Source organism: Pseudopipra pipra, chromosome 8 (genome assembly GCF_036250125.1).
Source record: "Pseudopipra pipra isolate bDixPip1 chromosome 8, bDixPip1.hap1, whole genome shotgun sequence".
Taxonomy (NCBI): Eukaryota; Metazoa; Chordata; class Aves; order Passeriformes; family Pipridae; genus Pseudopipra; species Pseudopipra pipra.
In genome coordinates, this window is record NC_087556.1 from 18,309,777 (window position 1) to 18,329,507 (window position 19,731).

The 19,731-nt window shown below is 41.4% G+C and overlaps 1 long non-coding RNA gene across 1 annotated transcript; it reads right to left on the reverse strand.

Annotated features, from left to right (window-relative positions):
* Positions 1–9,156: 9,156 nt before the first annotated feature.
* On the reverse strand, positions 9,157–16,431 carry LOC135418002 (uncharacterized). Its single transcript, XR_010432292.1, has 2 exons — positions 16,283–16,431; positions 9,157–13,563 (listed from the first exon to the last, which is right to left on the reverse strand). It is a non-coding gene; the product is annotated as an uncharacterized LOC135418002 (long non-coding RNA).
* Positions 16,432–19,731: the final 3,300 nt, after the last annotated feature.

A 19,731-nucleotide genomic window follows, 5' to 3' on the forward strand; every position in this document is an offset into this window, starting at 1 on the left:
TTTTAAAGCTGATGAAATCAACACCGCTAGTTCCATTTAAAATTTAGTGTGTACTGAAATCCATCAGAAACACAACCATACTGTCACAAATTGCACAATGTCCTTTCATAATAACCCATATTTCCACAATCCACCACAGAAGCCACACATGGCACATGACCCAACACACACAGGCATGCACAACCTCACTGCAGGCAAGCTCATCTTCATGAACAGACCAAAAGGTCTCCTCTTAAACCTACAAACTGCTAATATAATCCCTCTGCCTCAGCAATAGTCTGTGAAACATGTTCTTAATAAGATTAATATATTTTCCATGCATTGCAAGGAAAAGCTTCATGGCATTGTAGTTGCATTCAGCATCTGGACAAGTTGCTTACAGACACTACTAAGTAAAAGAATAGCTCACTATTTGTGTGTAGGAAGAAAGGAGTCACACGGCTGAAAGAAAAGAAAGTGTTCCACCTGTATTCAGAGCAACAGGCAATACATTTGCAACCAAAACCCTGATCCAGCACATGCTCAATTCTTTGCACTGCAAAATGAATATATTACATTCCAGATTTGCAAAGGTTAAGCTTTAAGTAAGGGCAACATGGGTTTTATCTTTCATAACGTTTTGACTAATCAGTTTTCCACAAACCACAATTGGTTAGAACAACAATATGCAAAGCATTCCTGGATTAAAATACATATAAGATTAAACACAAACACACATAATTTTTCAGGGTCTGAGACTATGCAATGCAATGTACACTGTGCATTTTAAAAATAATTCATTAAGAAAATGGAATTTTTTATTTTTAATATTTCCAAGCAACAGCTATCAAGGATGAAAAGCAGTCCCCCATCCTGCAAACAGGCTGAATGCAGTAAAAGAAAGAAAAAAAATTTGTTTACTTGAAATTATGTCAGGAATAGAAGTTGTTTGGCTTTAAACTTCCTACTGTGCACTACTTCCTAGGTCAACACTAGAAAGAACAAAAAACCCCAGTAATGATAAACACTGTGAAGCACACATGAATGCACTGTTGTGACTGGCAAACAGTATTGTTTGCTGCAATACAGAACAGCTAATAGCTTCTCTTTAGTTTAGTACAAAGAGAGGTACCTTTGTTTCAACCAACCTAACTCAGTATCACTTTTTATAAATAGAATTTACCTGAAAGAGGCAGTAGCAGGCATCTGTGCATACAGAGAAAGTAGTTGAGCATAAGGAACAGATTTAAGGCATTAACCATAATCCTCTGTATCTAGGAGATTCTGCAAAGTCTTTATTAGTTTTTTTAGACTTGGAAAAAAATAAATTGATGCTGTTGCTATGATTCAGCTATCAGCTGGACTGGCTGCATTCATTTTTGTCTCCGTAGTCTGTTATTATAGGTAGGGAATGAAAATAACCACTGTGGTGCTGCTTATTTTAAGCATACTTATCAGGAGCAATCTCCCATTTTATACTAAGAGCAAACACTGTTTAATATATCCTTTTATAACTACATACAAATTAATAAGAGGTATGGGGTCAATAAGTGGTACCAGCTTCCAGGAACATCCACTCCTTATCAAACTTTTTTTTTTTTAATAGCATTTATAATATCTATTCAGGAAAAAACTGTCAACTCTTTTAATAGAGGTTTACAAATCACTGCCCTATTAGGAAAGAATGTCTGTGCTGCATCCTTTGTTAGCATGCTTTAATGGTAAATAACTGCTATCAGCATCTCCTACAATGATCTCCAGGTCTCCCAGTGCCATGATGGTACACCGAAATTAAGCGTGCGCTTAATTAATTTCCAGCTGTAGGAGCACATCAACTTGGACACCACTGAGTGTTTTCCTACATGCCACAAGGGCACATATGGATATACATACACATTCACAGCTGCAGACATGGCCACAAAACACCTGCTCTTTGCCACATGAGACAGTACAGGTGTGCAGATAACTAATTTTTGGGAACAGAATACACTAACAAATTAAGTAGCTGTACACCTTACCTTTCTCTTTTCAGAACCCTGAAGACACAGGTAGGTGATTTTGCTTATCTATCTGGGCTACAAATACAGTTCTCTGCTACTGCAGAAGCTGTGAAGTGAAAAAGGCTCTTGCATTCACTGCCCATATATCAGCTGCTCAGCAGTCAAACGAGAATGTAAGGGAAGGGCGTGGCCTTGCCCAAGCTGCTCATTAACACCTGATGGAGCAGGCCTTGGGGGGAGCATGGGCTGGGCAGCACCTGCTCTGCAGGCAGCAGCAGGGACCAGGAAGGTGAACAGCTCATCGGTGGTGACAAAACCAAATGGTCACGGCAGGATATCAGATGGACCAGGGAAATGACACAAAGCAGAGGTCTAAGGTTAGGAAGAACTTTGAGGATCCCATTTTGGAATATAGATGTCTAAGCTCCATCTAAATCTAATAGTAAATTCAGCTCCAAGGTGAAATGCTGAAGACATGCAGGGAGCACCTGAGCAGGTGTTGAACTGAGTCCTACACTAACACACTAATCAATAACCCACTTCCACCTTAACTGTACCTGAATCTCTGAAAACTGCAGCTATAGCATCTTCAATCCGGAATACACTCAAGGATAAGAGCACTGGAAAGGAGACAGGGCTGTACAAGGTGACCTGAATAAGCATGGGCTTGTTCACACAACTAGAACAATTAAAATAATTCCCCTTCTTGGGGAGTCACTTGATTTTATAATTAACTCAGTTTGAATGAGTTTATTTCTTGCAGGCTCTGTAGTACTAATGAGCCATCTTGGCCCTGAGAGACACATACCTGTGCAGAACTTGCTAGATAAAGCTTTCAGGCAATCTTAATTCTTGTTTGATTAACACTAGACCTCCTCAACTGCACCTAAAGAAAGCAAATGTTTTATATGTTCTGTCTATCTCCATAAGAAAGGTACTCACGATGTACAGTCAGCTGAAGACAAAGGCCCGATTTTTTTCCATTAGTTAACATCAGAAAACATATATTCCTGCTTTCTACAAGAGGCAGCATAAGTTAATGTGCAGTTAAACAATATGATGGATCCAGGCATCATGCTGGTCTCTTCTCAGCTTTCTCCTCACTCATCATCCCATGTGCTGTAACACTATATCCCAGCAGAGCTGGGAACTGCATAGCTGAACTGACATGCCTTTAAAAATAACACTTAAAAAAATAAACATTCTTAAAAAAACTAACTTATTATTTTTAACCTTGCCTTATCATTGATCCAGTCAATGCTGCAAATTCCTACAAAGAATTTTATCACCACAAGTAAGACAGTGACCTTGCAGCATAGGAAAAAAAAGCAGAGGGGGAATGTTATGGACTGGGATTTCTTAAATAAGCTTTACCACCAAAGTCAACATTTTGACTAACTAAACCCACAATGTCTGTATTTGTCGTTTGCCCATACTGAGGCAACTGTGATCAGAACCTTCACAGAAACACAGAGCAGCTGAGGTCAGGAGAGACCTCTTGAGGTTGTCTTGACCAACCCCTGAGCTCAAGCAGGGTCAGCCCCAAGCAAGTTACTCAGGACCACACTCAGATGAGTTTTTAATATGTCCATGGATGGAAATTCCACCACCTCCCCGACCAACCTTGTTCCAGTGCTGCCATTGTACACAAGCTTCTTCTCACTGTCTTAAGCTAAAATCTTCACCAGATGAAAACCACTGTGTCTGCAGCACTGGCAATGGAATTTGACTGATTTACCTCAGCTGGAAGTCTGTCCACTACTTTGTTTTCTTTCAGTCTAAGTTTTTCACTTGTATTTAGTATTGAAAATTCAGCCCTAGTTCAGCTGTCATCTCATATTACCTATCTGGGATCACAGTAGCTCACAGGCCATTGTGGAGTTGTAAATTTTAATCACAAAATGTAATGCCTTTGAGCTTCTTATTGAATTTTAGACCTAACTTGCATGACTATATGTTTCCTTACAACAGTAGATTTTGTTTGGTCGAGGTATCTCATACCGTCTTGATTAACATGTGGTGGCTTTTTCCTCTTAGACATTTATATTTGGCAGAGACTTTTTTTCCTGTTGGGTACAATAAAAAGTTCATGGGTCTCATTTGCCAGGGTATTCTGGTATAAGGAGATGGCAGCCAAAAGCAGGAGTGAAGGTCATGTCTGATCTTTCACAACAGAAGGATGATGCTTGTCTTGTGTTACTTTGAGATCACTCCTGCAGTTTCTTGAGGAATGGACTGGATGCATTAGACCAGCAAAACATCAGGTGATCTTTTCTTTTGTTGGGGTCCCATTTTTTAAAGGCAAATTTTTTCCTAAGCTGCCCTGATTAGATAGTACTAATAACATTAAGCTAAATTGGTTCCTTGGGAGATGTCCCAATTAAATGGCTATCCTAATTAACCACATCCTGATTAAGCAGAAGATCCTATAATTATAATAACAGCATGCAATAAAAACTGGCCCATAGTTTTATTCAGATAGAAAGCATTTTACAAACCTTATTTACAGGAACCACTTTATCCAGAATTGAAACATAACTAGCTCTTGGGTGAAATGCAACATCTGCTTAACAATGTGCAACAGAATTAAACAGGGTTTCAGAGCAGGATAATGAAAAATTCTGCACCATACTGACAATGCAGAAAATGTTATGATAAAGCAGAAGGTACTTAGCATGTAATTTGAATGAAGTATTTTGACTGATCTTAGCAGAATCACTACAGTATTTACAATTGCTTCAAATTACCACAACTCCACCAAAAAGTGTGTTTCATGGAAGCTTCTGACAAATATTTAAGCTCCATACTAAATGGAGGAAAAGTACCCCACACTGAACTTTTGCCTAAGTTGTGAAAAAAAATCTCATTCCTATATTGACACAATGGAAATTTTATCAGCTTAAAATACCAAGGAGAGTGCAACACAAGAAGCCAAATACAGTCTGGTAGAAGTACTAGTGTGAAAAGTCAGTTTTCTCCAATGAGCTGTAAAGCTGAGATCCCGACCCTCTGTAGTTATTGCAAATGTAAGACATGTTTTTTGAGCGCTACTGTGCCAGACGGAATTCCTACTGTGTGTTTTGGATGCAGTTCATGCTCCAGCTTGCCTAATTGTATTTGTCTGGCTTAGTTCCTCTCTTATCACAGTGCAGTAGGACAGCCCCATTTTTTCAGTTTGTCCTCTACAGCACTGTAGAGAAGATGTTGAGTAACTCTCAGTAAGTAATAAGTGAATAAACAAATATGTTTAGTTATTAAAATTATCTCTTTTTTTGCCTCTTAGTGACAAAAGAGCAGAAACAAGGAATTAACATGTAACATACTCAGAAGTGTCAGCTGGCAATAACTGAGTGAATACATATGTAAGCAGTCATCAGCATAAGGGAAGTTATCTCTGAACAGAAAAATTGTTACAGTCCACCACAAATCACTATTCCAGGGAGTATATATGGCAACTCCCTACACCTGTCCTACCCTTGTAATGTCTGAGCACTTGAGGGCTACAAAGATATTACAATATCTGTCTATTCAATATTAGTTCAATATCATGTGGATGTAGAGTTTTTAAGCTATACACCATAACCCTGAGGAGCAGAATCTGATCCTTGCATAAACTCAGGAGCATTTATAATGCAGGTGCACAGGGTGTGCTGAGGTGCTTCTCTCCACAACAACGAGATAGATGCCCATTTATGATACTTCCAAGGTACCATTTTAAGATAATATATTGCCCTTTGAAGAAAGCAGTGGTTGCTGGTACTGCTACAGGATAATGACATACTGTTGTCCTCTCAGCATTACAGTGAGCTCATAACACAAGGCAGCTGTGAGAAGTGCAAATGCAACCTGAGGATGTGTAGAGCAACATCATTGCAATACCATACAAAAGCGATCCCACACAAAATCTAACACAAGACACGAAGACCCACGTTGAGGAAGTACCTACAGAAACAAGAACAAGCCGCAAAGTAAGATTGCTAGGATCAGAGATACAGCCAATCTGTACACCAAAAATCATTAAAAGAGCTTCACTATTCAGGATGCAATTTCCATTTGTACCTGCATGAGGCAAATTAAATTAGAGAGAAAGAAGCTGAGGTAAAAGGGCACTGTTAACATGACAACAAGCTAAGGCTGGACTTGAAACTGCAAGGCTTTCATTGAGGTACTTTCTAATCATGTTGCATTTAGAAATAAAAGCCTGGTTAGCCAGTAAACAAGCTTACCTGGTGGTAAGATGTGGACCAGCTCTTAAAATCTTGTGTTCTGCCACCAGGTAGTTTTGATATCAGACTGACTGCGGCAATCTCAATGCCAGCCATGCTTGAAGTCTCCTTCCTTTATCCCAGCCTGCTAAGTCATTAACCTCTCCATGCCTTGATATGTCCTTCTATGACAGAGGAAAAAATTAACAATTTTGCAGAAGCTACCTGTGGGCAAGCTTCCCCAAGATGTCATTAGCATAAGCTACTCTCCTTTTTAAGGAACTAGCATAAATCTTCTGGCAGTTCACAGCAGCACAAAAGTCCCTCCCTGTTCCCTTCAAATAAAGGCAGAAAATTTTTTTTTAATAGAAATATACCTTCCAGATCACCAGAAGAATAATTCTCTAAGTAAAAAATGTCTCCGAATAGGATACCTAAAAAAAAACCCTCAAAGCCCCAAACAAACAACAAAAAAAACCCAACAAAAAAATCCAAATCAAAGAATATCACCAACACAATAAAGAACTTCTAGTTAGACCTACAACAATAACTACTCAATGGGGAAATGCACTAGGCTTCAGTAGTAAAGGCTAGACTAGTTTCTATATATAGCAGCTATACCTGCTTTTTTTCAGATTCACCTTCCACAACAACTGACCTGACAGCCCTATGTCCAGTTCCATAAATAGCAAAAAACCAAGAACAAGTCTTCTGGGACCCTCCCTAGCATCCCTAAATGAATTATCTTAAATTGGATTATGCAAATTTACATGATTTTCTCACCTCTCCATGCCCTCATATCTCAAGTGGTGATTTTATACCCAGGTGTCCACAATCAACTGCAATCAATGTGCTTAAAAAGCTACTTTCTGTGAAACATGGGGCAATTTTTGCAAGCAGTAATAAAGCTTTGGAGCAATCTTGAAATTGGGGCAAAAGTTATTACACATGAAGTGGAGCTACCCCAGCAGGGGAGGCTGGAAGAGTGTTTTATTTTAAAAAGCCTATTTCCAAGCATCAAGGAGTTGCCCAGAGTTTGGGAATTAACATCTGGTTAAATTAAAAACAGATTTTTAGCTGCTGTAAAGCAGGAGTCGGTGAAACAGGGTTCCCATGTGCAAACTCTGCAAAGTCATTATCATGGACAGAGCTGGGCCAAAGCTCTATCCCTATCCAGACCTAGGCAATTTTGAACCATCCTGAAGTACATTTAGTTATCAGGTTATTTCATTCTTCATTTCACTGAAGCATCCTGAATTGTGAGCTCAGGTATGAACAAACAGGTTGTTTTCTCTACAAATACATCAATTGCACCTGAGTTACAAATTACTGTTCTGTCAAAAGAGTGGTCTTTTTCCACCTACTGAAACTTGTGATCTGCTTAGCTTTCAGTTCCTAAGTGATTCCAGGACTACTGAGAATTTTGTCCTTAAATCTGGATTTCATTTTCAAAGGAACCTCATAATTTGTAATGAACCTGAATAATGCTATCCAATAATCATGTCAATCTGCTGTATATTTTCTCCAAACAATATTTTTGTCTCACAGTATAAAGATCAAAGTTTCTTTGTTCCTAACAGTAACACTCTTGTAGGATGGACGAAGGCTAGTATTTCCATAATTACAGTAGAAAAGACAATGCCTGTTAAGGCCTTCTGTTAAATTTTCCTGCCTGCCTTGTAAACCTGTGGAAAATGGGGCCATGTTCTTCCATGTGCTGTGAAAAAAATTATTATTATTATTATTATTATTATTATTATTATTATTATTATTATTATTATTATTATTATTATTATTATTATTATTATTATTATTATTATTATTATTATAGTGGTTGTATTGGGATTAGGCACAGAAGACTAGAATAAACTTTACCTCTTAACTGGAACCTCAGCCAGCATAAAACAGGTTTTCTATTTGTTTTCCAGTGAGCTGGGTTCAGATTTTGGGAGGCCTGGTGCTAAACCCACTACAGGTGGCAAAGCTTTGTGCTTGTGGTTCTGCTGTTCTGCTCATGCAAACTGAGTGACTGGGTGCTGCTTATTTTAACTGTCTTCAAACCACGTCATCTCTGTGGATCTTCTCTGTGGATCATCTCTGCTGGGAAGAGTGGCAGACATATGGAGTTTATGAACTAGTCACAGCATGTATGTCGCCAGTATCACCAATTTCACAAATGTGACTCTAAGATACTCTTAATTAATACATCAGTTTAGAAGAAATCATCTGGTGTGCCCAGGCAACCCTGATCACATAGCCTGGGCAGTGTCAGAGCAGAAGTAGAAGCAGACTTTGTACGGAATAACTGTCCAGTCTCTGCCCTAAACAATAACACATGGGACCAACAAAAAAAGGAGGCTCAGCTCTCAGAGCATGGTCAAGACTGCAAAGTGGGAAACTACTCCTGGGACTAGTATTCACATGCAAATCCTTTAGACCTTTAGAAATATAAATCTTGTGCTGCATATATTTATAGGGCAGACATGTAACACAATCTATAGGAAAAGCAGGACCCAGGTAGTGATCTGCCAGAGCTTGCAGTGACAGATTCTTCTCAGTCTTTTCACATTGCTGTGACTCAGCATCTACTTCTGTCTATTTACTATGACAGGCACTTGTTACACATACATTTATTTATTATTAGAGGTGCTTAGCATCCACACCTCTTATTGAAGTCAATGGGAAAAGAAAGTTTTGTGCAGCTCTCTGCTTCAACCGTAGGCCATGATCTCAAGAAGATGTTAATGGGACCCCAGCAACCCAAGAGAACTTTGACAAAATCCATGGTCCTCAGTCACAGTGTTGAGTCTGTCCATACAAATCATCTGCCAATACTGGAGACCAGACTAGCTGTGATGTTAATAAATCCTTTTAAAGTGAGCCATTTCTGGGGTAAGGTTTCAATTTCCTTCACACACAACATCAAGGCCTTATTGATGGCCACATGCTAAAATTAACAGGAAACACAAGTGTGGTTTTTTCAATTGGTTTATTCTAGAAGAAAACGGGAAATATTTTAAGAACTGTGTTGCAAGTTCAGTCTTGACCCCTGGGATTATTTGGCCTTAAGCCTGGATGTAATAACCCTGTCTTCAAGACAGAAATGTTGTTGTGCTTGGTAGCATGCCTGTCTCAGCACAAACTTTTGAGACTTTAGCATATAGTGTCTCCACTGACCATAACAAGTGCTATAACAACAATTAGTGGGACAATGTCCTTCGTTAAACTGATGTACAAACAAGTACTTTTAAAAATAATTTTGGCTTCTCTTTGAAAGGCTGCTGGCTCTTGCAAAGTAGGACCTGTAGTGGTGTTGAACTCCAAGCTCCTCGGCTGGCAAGTCACAAAACCTGAAGTCTATATGCAGACATACAACTATTTAACTGGTGAGTGGGAGGGAGGGCTTGCAGGTTGCCACCTCATCAGGTAGCTTCACATGTCAGGTCCTTACAGGTCACCTTTGCACAGGACAAAAAAGGTAAGCACAACTAACTTTATTTCTACATTATACACAAGGCCTTGAAAAGGGCTGGTTACAAATACAGCTAACTTAGAGTTATGTGAACAGTCCAAACATCAAAATTCAGTTCCCAGGCAGAAACAAGCCTCAAGAGCTGGTTCCAAGTAGACAGAAAGGCAAATCATCTGTCCAACAGGGTGGCAGGTTCCTTTAGAGCTCAAACTTCATTGCTTGTTTAAGGGAGTGTCAAAACCAAGCTGTACCACATAGTGAATCCTGCCCTGTATGTTTGATAAAAATTATTTACTTTTTAGCAGAGGGGACTTGGTATCTGTCAAAACCTTCAGCTCTAGAGAGGAGGGAATTTCAACTTACCCAGAATACAGACAAGGATAGCTCAAACTTCCACTTTCCTGACATTGGTGCCGTTCTTACTCTGGGAATGGGATATAGACACATCTTTTCTTGGTCCCTTTGACACTCATGTCACCCTAGGACTGAGTCTGATGAAAGTTGTTTAGAGACTGTACCTGGATCCACAATAAAAGAGGGAGATGCAGTTGGCAGAGTCCCAGCCTTGGATCTGGGAAGATGTGATTTTGTTCCTTGCAGCATCACCAGTTTACTATGTGACAAAAGGCACAGTAAAGTCCTGCTGTAGGGAGTAGTAATATCCCCCATATTCGCTCAGTTCTGTACTCTAAAACAGAGGTGAAATATAACAGGAATTATTCAGATAAAACAATAAAGGTGATGTATAAATACCTTCAAGTAACAGCAAGGGATGTTTGTTCTGCATGACTATCATAATGACATCCAAAACTCCCTGTGCCAGATTTATTTATCAGCAAGACACAGTCATAAGTACATGATGTCTTTCAAGCACTGTGACATTCCCTTCCTGCAGATGGCTGGAAATGTTCTTAGATACAATATTTGCAATTAGCTTGCTGATGAAATTAGTGCTCTGAAATGGTTAGTTTTATAGATGTCCCTGCTAGTGCCTCTGTGGCTATTACTGATTTAACCTCTTTGAGACCTTGGTTGAGAGCACTTTCCCGGGATGTCAATTTTGAGAGCACAGATCAGAAAAGAAACATAGCCCGACATGAGCAGAGAGAGAAGGTGGAGTCTCCAGGTGGGGAATTTACCTGGGGCTCTGATGAACCGCATCCTAATTCCTGCTGACACTGAACCAGTCACTCACCTCTGTTTCTGCCTCAGCAAAATGCAGACAGTGCTACTTACTGCCTTGCAGCCCTTCTGCCCCTGGCAGAGGACATGCCAGGGGAGAGCTCAGTGATCAGCGTTCCCAGTCGCCAGTTCTGGCACCTCCCTTTTAAGGATTCTTGACATGTGCTGCCCTGCCCCTCTCATTTATGCAGCAGGAGGGTTTGGAGTATGTGATCAAACCTTTAGGAAAATTCCCTCCAACTCCTGCTCCTGAATTTCCCAGGAGAACTGTCCTGGTGCACGCTGCTGAAGATGCCTTGCCCTTGCTGGCTGACTGGAAGAACATCAGTGATGGGAAGGATTTGTCAGGAATACAGGGACTTCATAGGTCACATTGGGGATCTAGGGGGATCCCATACATTCAGGGCACTGTTGCTTCAACACATTTGACACTGTTCACTGCTTTGTGCCACTGGGATGTGCAAGAGCAAAGTTTCTTCCATAGGAAGCAAGCAGGAAACTCAGAATTTGATGAAGCTCCTACTCTCTTTGCACCAAAGCCCATCGATGTCTCAGGCTGGTTTTCACCTTTCACTGACAGTAATTTGCTCATAACAAACAGCTGCTCATCTGAAAGAGGACTGGCATGAATCATAGCGGAGGCATGAATCAAAGAGGACTGGCATGAAAAGCTCATGCTCATTTTTGAACACTACATTATGCCCTGATTAATTGGCAGTGGCTTATGGCTCTATCAATAGGACACGCTCCCTGGAAGAATGACACATTTCCGAGAAATCCTCAGCAGACCCAAGCATGTATTATTGATGAGCTAGGAGAAAATCATCTGGATATTTTTACAAACCCAAGCTTTAAATCAGTTTTGCTGAAATGTCTGCCAGTCTTTTTGATTATGCTTCCCTCTGAAATAAATTTCCCTTGAGGCAAAAGATTTACTTACGGCACGAGCCTGCAGCTCAGGGGACCTGACCTTCCTCCTTGATTCTGTGTCAGACATGATGGGTGATCCTGAACAAGACATGCTGAAAAGGTTTCCTAAGCCTGCTGAGCTAGAGTCTCATTTTTAAAAGCACCTGTATGGGTGCTCAAGGAGGGCAGCCAGCTGGATGACTAGCATAGCCCTCCCCTCCCCTCCATCTATACTTTTTCTCTGCTCCAGTGGTAGCCACAGCCTGGTGACCTGATTAGGGTGGGGGGCTGAGCCAGCAGGGAAGGAAGGAAGTGGGTTTGGTATTACTGCAGTAAGACTTCCCTGTCCACTGAAGGGGGCTTCTCCTTTGCCTTGACTATGATCTCAGCTTAAGCTGAATGCAATTTTCTTCCTGGGGAAAGAAATACTAAAGCAGTTTTTTGCTATTAGGACTGGCATGTGATCAGACATGGCCTGGGAGCAGTGACAGTGAAGAGTGCGTGGTTGGGAGCCAGGAAGGGGGAAGAGAAGCCTTCAGTGAGCTGTTCAGTTGGTTCAGGCAAACCCTTGAAACAAATTGGCAGCCTCAGGCTACAAATACCGAGATAAGTTCCCCAGAACCAGCTTATCTCCCAGCCAGTTAAGTGCCAGGGTAAGGGAGGTACATCAGGTCTGCAAGGGCAGCAGGTAGCTGTGATCACAGCTAATCTGCCATTAAAGCACAGCCTAAACTGCTTATTTCCCCCTTAGCTACATCTACCACCTCTCCCATTGGTTGTGTGATTTTCTATTTAAACTCAGCCTTACAGCAGGAGCTTCCCCTTAACATTCACTTGTGCAATGCCTAGCACCATGGAGATCCAATCTTAATTGTATGCCTGAAGATCATACTCCAAGTAGTCTCACAAAAAAATGAAAAGCATTCAAGTGCTGCCAACTATCCTGGCTGTCCAGTAGTGCTCCCTCATCACTGCAGTATTTGCAGACCTACTTTGGAGAACTTTTCCATCTTCTCCTGTTTCCGGCAGGGGTATTATCTGTGCTTGTGAGGATTCAATTAATGCCATTGATGTGAAATGTTGTTCCATTCATCACTGGCCACAGCATCTAATGAATAGGATAATCTAATTCTGCCCAAATAAATATGACACCAAATTAAAAGAGTTCATAAACAGCCTCCAAAACAAGTGAGTTTGTTTCAATTTATTGGCTTTTAAATTACACCGGATCCCTCAAGTACCAACCTAGCTATAAACAAATCTGTGCCTGAGTTTGAAAGTTTATTATCACTAATGTTTGCCTTTATTTATACTAGAATTGAGTGTTAGTATTAGCTGGAAGAACAGAAAAAGGGAGGTCATCCAAATGCCACAGTTTTTAGCCACAATTTTCCTAAACTAGTAAGAGAGCTTTAAGGCACAATGTATTCTAGACAATTATTTTTGCTTTGTTTACTGTCACTGAAACATTTAACAAAGTAGTTATGACCGATCATTAGAACCATGTGAAAAGTTCACCAGGAAACCAGAAAAAAGAAGCAATGCCTAGTGGGTATTTGGCTAGTTTAAAAACAGACTCCTTTCCCTATCTGCCACCAAAAACCAAAGCCACAGTTCTAAGTTTTTTTCTGGTATAATTTTATTTGGGAATCAGCTGTTAGAAAAATTATTATGTATGTAAAGACAGATTATCTTGTCAAGCTCTTCTTTGAATTTAGCCTGGTTTTCAGTATCCTAGGTTGTCTGACCAGCCTTTACAGAATGGTTGGCAGGAAAAGAGGTAATCAGTGTGGTTGTGGATTTCTTACAGGATGATCTAGATAAAAGAGAAAGAGGAAGGAACTGTAGATTCATTGTGGTTCTTAAAACATAGATCATAATAGATCACTGATTTACTTGTGGACAATACCTGGTGCTTCAGAAGAACCCCCCTTGTGCTTACTAATTGAAAATCCTATTTATTTAACAGCTTCTATAATGGATTCTGAACCCTTTCATCAAAATCAATTTAGCCTCACTACAGACAGTCCCATGAAGAAAAGATCTGTCTCCACCTGGCTTTTCCAGTTAGCACATTACTCATAGTAACACAGCTCTGGCTTAGAAATCCAGAGCTATCGTGTCTGCAGAGCAGAAAACTGCCTTGTGCATGGATTTTCTTTCAGTCCCAGATGCATGACAAGCAGTGAGGAATAACTGGATTAACCATAGAATGGTTTGGGTTGGAAGGGTCCTTTAAAGGTCATCTAGTCCAATGCCTCTACAATGAACAGGGACACTCTCAACTAGATCAGGTTGCTCAGAGCCCCACCCAACCTGACACTGAATGTTTTCAGGGATGGGGCATCCACCACCTCTCTGGGCAACGTGTGCCAGTGTTCCAGTTCTGGCAAGGCTAGAAATTATCTCCTGTACTCCTCCTATTGCTTGCTGTCTGGATCTTTTGAGATCTCTTTAAACTCAGCAATTAGACACCACAACACTGATCTCTTCTGTTAGAGAAGATTGCTAGTGACATTTAAAGCAATGACTCTCCCTCCCTTTTGAATAACATCAGCCTTTATCATGGCTAAAATAACAAGGAACCTTTCAGCTCAGTGGCTAAGCCAAGGAACTGAAGGGGAAACCATGGTTCTTTTGCTTAAACTAAAATAGAAATTTAGGAGCTATTTCAGAAAGTGAAAAAAAAATGTTCTCAGGAAAATTGAAATATTAAACTTTCTCCCCTCCAAAATGTCATATTTCAGCTTTAGATTAATGAAACCTTTTAATAATTGTTTTTCAGCTTGTATTAGTTTTTAAAATAAAGTTGCCATTTTAAAATCAATACATGGAAATGTTGACTTTTATCTTTCCCCATATTTTTCTGCCTGATATCCATTTACAAGCTCAGTTAAATTTCATTTATGTTCACCAAATGCCTTTTTTTCAGTGAAGATAGTACTGTCAATAATATTTTTTCCACTACCGACTGTGATTCTATGTTTCCCTAGAACATTACTACACATGACTCAGTTCCTGTTTGGACTGTAACTCAATTTCAGAGCTCACTGCCATCTATAACTCCAAAGAGCAATTTCAGCTGAAATCCTAAATTGAATTACAGATTTGTATTGTGCTGCTCACTATTTATTAATAATATTGTGCCTACAACATATCCTGTTCTTCATTACCATGGAGAGAACAGTACTGGTTCCTCTGTGGGACCCAGAGCTATTTATTTTTTCAAATGTTAGATTCTTGCATGTACAGAACCTACAGACATCTGTGTTTCTTTTGTAATAAGTTCTTTTATCTATCCAGAGACGCAGAAAAGGTTTCCCAGGACTATAAAACTGCTTGGATGTATCACATGATTTATATATCATAGAAAAACATCACCATAAGTATTTCTTTGCAAGTAGAAGAATGCAAAGTATTATGGGATAAAGTCCTTGGGACCTTTGAACTCCCATACCAGTGATGCTCTTAAGTGTCGGGCATGCAACTTTCAATCAGAAATGCCAGTCCTAAGCCTCCAACAGTCATGAGCAGTCCAAGGTGTGATGCTGATGCACCATGGTTAATTAGGATTTGTAGCAGTAAGGAATACTGGGGAAACAAACACAGCTTGAACAAATAATACTTTTCTCAGAAAGGTACAGGAGCCCAGGTTCCCAGGGCTGGGTGTTTCTATCATCTTCTCAAAAGAGAGGCAGATACAAACCCTAAAGTATGAATTCTTTTCTACAGCCTAACATAAGGGTTTTATTAAAAAAACAAAAACTATAGATAATTTCTTGGAACCTCAGGGCAGAGTTCTTTGGGTTCAAATGGATGACACCAGCAGACTGAACAACTATTTACAAGGCCAGTAATGTTTGCAAAAATGGAAGTGATGGAGAATTGGAGTTGACCTTGTTTACATGTGGCCTGAGAAGAGCTCACTGCACTGTGTCAAACAAAACATCTCTTGCTGCTGCAGTATCCCAGGCATGGAAATGTTCTTCAGATATTTATCTCAGCCACTAAAGGGCCTTTGGAATCAGCTCAGGCATTTGGTTTCAATGCAGAAGGGGAAGGAAAGCCCATCAGGTCTTTGGCACAGGCCCATCTTAGCATGTTACAGTTTGCTGTTATCTTCCCTGCAAGGGAGATTCCATACAATAGCCTCGAGGAAGATGTACAACTTATTATCAGATGGCCACCTTGCCAGCAGAATGGACTGCTTCAAGAAAGCCAAGCAATAAGCCACGACACTAGGAGACTCCATTATCCCATCTGGATGCCTGTGGCAGGAAGTATTTCCTCACTGCAGCATGTTACATTAATAAATCAACACTAATCTACCATTAATTTATTAATTTAAGAAAAAAAAACAATCAGCAGTTTCCATTTAGAAAGGCTCCCATCTGCCCAGCGATGAGGATGCTCTCCTCTCGAGCCTTTCTCCAGCCCACCCCAGAGCAAATACTGGGGCCATCCACACTGGCATAGCCCACCTTCCCTTTCCCCCAGGCCACACACTGTGCTGTCCTGTGTTTTGCCAGACTCACCCTCTGCTCGGAAGAGAAGAAGTGCTTCTGGGCTTCTTCAAAGACTCTCCAGTGTCAGCTCCGGTGCCTCGGGCAAGGCTCTTGACCTGCCCCACCCCAGCCCCAGCTCAACAGCCTACAGCAGCCGGGGTTGGCTCTGTTACTGGCAAGGAAACTGTAGGGAAAGAGGAAGACTGAACATCTTTCTGAGATTATTTCCTGCCCTTAAAAACACTTTCTTAAGCATGAGGAGATAGGAAAGAGATCTTCCACTTTCCCAACTAAGATATTTGCTATTTTCTTCATCTACTTCCCAACAGGAACAATGTATTTTAACATCTGTTTGAACACCTAAATATATTTTATTCAAAAATTACTCCAAACTGTTGCAAAATAGAAATGCAAGTGAAGCCAAACCTATCCAATCTTTTCGTCTTCTCTCCAGAAGTCACAGTGATGACATACTTCTTAAGAAGCAGAATCTTTGCCTGTGTCTGGCCTTTTGGGATTCAGGCCACATATGGACTGGGATGCTGGGAGAACTAACAACACTATATAAAGTGAGATTTCTCTGGAATAGAAACCTTCAGAGGTTAAATGATGTGTGCATTAGCATCCTCTCTGGAATAGATTTTTGTTAGTTTTCCAGGCATCAGGAACAGAGCCAGTAGTTGGAGACAGCTATTCCTACGGACACCTGGGTGTGAGTTGAGCAGAGAGCTAAAGTACCTACACCCCACCAGGCTGATGGATAGCACAGCTCCTGCTGTGTGTGGACTGCATCTCAGGACACCAAGCAGCCACCTGGGGGGGACAGCAAGGTGGCATTACTACAGTCCCTGAAGACTCCCTATACACAGGTCTTTCTGCAGCACAGGGAGGGAAAAAGACTGGCACATAGGCAGCAGAAGGCCTGCATAAGTCGTGGGCACTTTTTACATTGCCCGTATTACCTTTTCCTTGCTGAGCTTTTATCTTGATTTTTGTGCAAGAAAATCATGTTAATAAAACTGTGAATGAATAGAAAGGCCCTAAGTCAATCTTTGCATTTAGAAAAGTCTGGTTAGAACAGCTTAGGAATTGATTCCGATTTATTAAAGTACCTGTTCACCCAGGGAACATTTTAGCAGCAATCAATATGTAATTAAATCTTTATTGATGTTTTACAATTGTTTTGTTTTCCAGCAATTACAGTGATAGAATCAAGCTTCCCGTGATTGTTTCTCCTTTCCAGCTTTACTACCGATCTTGTGTGAGCATACTGGCAACTCAACATCTCCCAAGCTATTATTAAAAAATTGGGATCACAAACAGTGAAACAGCTCTAATCCTGACCCACTGTGCTAAGCACAGGCCAACAAAAGCCAACCTCTGACTTGAATAACCTGATAACAATAATAACAGGGAGCTTTGGGATGATATAAGCACAAATGTTTCAGTGAAATCATCAGATAACTCTGAACTAAAATATGTTTGAAGGGCTGAATTTCATTAGGCTTTTCTAGTCAGAGTTTGGGTCCCTCAAAGTTGGGATTGCTTTTCATTTACTGCTTGTCCAACTTCAGGAAACGGAGGTGTTGCTGGTGCAGCCATGTAAATCATTCCCACTCCCTGCTCAGGCAGCCACGAATTCCCATTTGGCCTTTCTGCAATAATACCTCAAACACCGGGAATGGGTCATATCTACGCTAAAACCTCATCACGTGAGTCTGGTCAGAGCAGTGCATTCCTGCAGAGACCCTTAGCCGTGCCAGCGCCAAGGGACTGCGGGGTGAAAGCCCCGAAAGTGGAGTCCAAAAGGGGACAGCAAACGCATCCTTCCCCCTCCCACCCCTCGCCCCCGTTGCAGCCTTTACGGCAGCTGGGAGGGAGAGCAAAGGGGGAAAGAGGGCAAATCTCGCCTGTTCCTCGCCTTTCCCGCGGGAGCCCTGCCCGGAGAGGCGAGGGATGCCCGGGGTGCAGCCGCCGGGCTGCGCGCAGGCTGTGCCCTGTCCCCAGCAGATGGAGGTGTAAGCACGGCTTTCCCTGCCTCCCCTCCTCCTCCCGACCCTGGCATGCCTCTCGTGGAAACCAGCGCCCGAACCGGCTCAAAAAACCAAACAAGCAAATAAAAAAAAACAATCAACCAAACCAAACCAAAACACACACACACACAAAACCCAAACAACTCCCTCCAAACTCAAACAACAAACAAACAAAACGAAAACAAATAAAACCCAAACCCCAAACCAAACAAATGACAAAACAAACCCCACAAAAAACACCCAAACAAACAAAAAACCCCCAACTCCCTCCAACCCAATAACAAACAAACAAACAAAAACAACAACGAAAGAGAACCACACCACAACCCCCCTGCAAAAAAGAAACCCAAAACCAGGGAACGCTGATCATCGGTATCAACTAGAACAAGTGGGGCCTTTGGCCAGCAGAAGGGACGTGCAATTCCCTGTCCTTTGGTGCCTGTAGCCAGCCCATATCCCTCAAAAACTGAGAGAAGAACCCCTACCTTGAAGCTCAGTTAAGAGACCTGTCTCCAACTGATTTTAGTCCAGGTGAGGAATTGGGATATCACTGAAAACACAAGCACTTAAAGGGGCAGGGATTGAAACCTCCTTCTCTTTGTGTTCACCAGAAGTGTGCAGACATCCTGAGCCCAGGTCCCAGGTCTGTGTCCTGGACTCCTTAAAACCTTTTAACTCACCACTCTGACTGCACTGGTTCCTGTTACTTTGAGCAGTGCAAGGAAGGTATTACCCCATGGCCAATAAATTCATCCACTTGATTGGAAAAGCTCCTTTCCCGAACACAATGCCTTTTGGTAATTACACATTTAAATGATTTGCTCTAAGTGTGGAGAATCAGTGGTCAAGGCAGACCCGAGCTTCTCAAACCATTTTATCCTGTTCTCTCTGTATCTCTGTATCACTGTCCACACATCTGGGGCCTCACTCAGCAAGTGGTAGGTGCAGTCATGGAGGTTGGAGGCAACTTCTGAGGGAGTGTATGGACATCTGAGGAGTTACTGTGAAACTAGGAGCAGAAACAGGTCTGCTCCCAAGGGCAGGATATACTACAGTCACTATAAACAAATCATCTACTCCAATTCTGATTCCCCCATGGTCTGACATTGATGTCAAGCCGTGAACTTGCTGATCTTCCTCAACAGACAAGCAAGAAGGAAATCAGGCGCACAGCTTTCAACTTTCACGTGCTTACAGCCAGCTTGGCTCTGCCATTCACTGCTCCTTGGGGAGACCCTACTGAAGTTATGCAGATAAGGCTGCTAAACCAACCCCCGTGGCATTCTGACCCATGCCCTAAAGCCTCATTAATATCAGGGACTCCTTCCAGACCCACCCTGCTAGCATCAAACAGTCCGCACTCTACCAGCTTATGCTAGTGAAGTTAGCAAGGCTTCAGGACAGCCCAAGCTCTGTAGAATTGTTCAGACTTGTGAAACAACTATA